The following is a 1954-nucleotide window of genomic DNA, read 5'->3' as shown; positions in this document are numbered from 1 at the left end:
ATAAAATTATCTGTAAAATCTCCACTGAATTTCCTGGGAGGCCATTATTTTTTTTTATACTACTTATTACTATACAGCTGAATTAAGAGAAGAATCTTGCTGAGTCTGACATTTAGAAACTTCCTACAGAAACAAACTAAATAGCGAAACATAAGCAAAATGGTTAAATCAGTGATACAGAATCTAATGTGTCAGTAGGTAGCCTATGAACATGAATAAACAATACTGACAAGCAATACTGACAAAACCAGCCCTGTCATAGAGTACATAAATAACAGAATTTGAAAATTGAACTACTAGCAAAAAATATTAAAAATTTAGTTCATTGAATATGTTTGCTCTGAATACAAGAAATATAGCATTGATATTTTTAATTAATTTTCTCTCAAGGTTCAAGTGAACTCTTGATTATATTAATTAATGGCTGGAAATATAAGTTCTGAATAAGTGGCCTATATAAATATGTAACTGAGTTATAGATTCTATTAATATCAGCAATTATACGAGTGGTTATACTAACAACTACAGATGTCCAACTAACAAATTACCACTCTTTTTCAGGTGATCCATAATCACTATCGGTAAAAATTGAATTACTCCCCTGGATGATATAACAATTAGTGAACATAGTAATGAGTTAATAAAACTTATCAATGCTTCTTGATTAACATATCCATGTATTGCTAGATTTACACAACTGTTTATATTACTTTTGTCGACTAATCGTACTGTTTTCATTTTCAGTGGAGATGCAGCATATGAAACTGATGTAACTGACTGAAAAATTAAGCCTTGCATAGATTGCAAATTATTTCCTCAGGCTAATGCCTAAATAGACTATTAACAAAAGATCAGCTAGTTTGGTAGTTTTCTGGTTTGTTTTTGGTTTTTGGTGGGTTTTTTCCTTGTGTCACAGCAATGGATTTTGTGTCCCCCATTCCTACAGTTGTTAACCAGAATTAACTATTTCCTAAACCTGTGTGGTATCTGAGTAGGAAAGGTCCAGGACTGTATCTAAGGATTACTGAAAAAGGATTTTGTTTGAAACAAAGGAGACCTGTTCCCTAAAGTGATATCTGTGTTTGGTATCATAAACTAAAAGAGAAACATAGAGGTTTTCAGGTGCTTAAGGATTATTTTATTATCTTATGTCTACCTATGGAAAGGCTGCAAAATAAGGAAAAATACAATATATCTTTCCTCAATAGGAACACAAAAGTAAATCCTATCACTTTTTTTCTTACTGTAAGACATGGAAATGTTGGAAATTTTGTTGTTTTTCCTGATGTTCACATTATTTTTAGCTCATTATTTTTTACTATATTTATAGTTCTCCAATAAGTTTGTGCTATAAAGAATATAAATATATTATTATTTTAATTATTATTTCCTCAATTGTTGATTGAGTAATAGCATTCAGAGCTATCCAGTAGGGGCACAAAAGACAAACAAGATACTTGTAAACAAAAATTTTAGTTACTCCTAAGGTAAATTTTACATAAATCAGTTAACAGAAGGTATTGGTTAACAATTTCTCCTGTAGCAATCTTCTAGATATGTTTTTTTTATTTCCTGAATTAACTTCCTGTTAAATATGAAAATACATTTCTCTTTGTCAGAGCTGTGTAGGAGGAGAGGGCCATTTGTTCTGATTCCTACCTTCATGCCCCTGTACTCGGCACTGGTGAGGCCGCACCTCGAATACTGTGTTCAGTTTTGGGCCCCTCACTACAAGAAGGACATTGAAGTGCTGGAGCGTGTCCAGAGAAGGGCAACGAGGCTGGTGAGGGGTCTGGAGAACAAATCTTATGGAGGATCAGCTGAGGGAACTGGGACTGTTTAGCCTGGAGAAAAGGAGGCTGAGGGGAGACCTCATCGCTCTCTACAACCACCTGAAAGGAGGTTGTAGCGAGGTGGGTGTCGGTCTCTTCTCCCAAGGAACTAGCGATAGGAC

Source organism: Aptenodytes forsteri, unplaced genomic scaffold, assembly GCF_000699145.1.
Source record: "Aptenodytes forsteri isolate BGI_AS27 unplaced genomic scaffold, ASM69914v1 Scaffold43, whole genome shotgun sequence".
NCBI classification, from domain to species: domain Eukaryota; kingdom Metazoa; phylum Chordata; class Aves; order Sphenisciformes; family Spheniscidae; genus Aptenodytes; species Aptenodytes forsteri.
The sequence above is the reverse complement of the archived record's forward strand: the minus strand, read 5'-3'. Positions refer to the sequence as shown.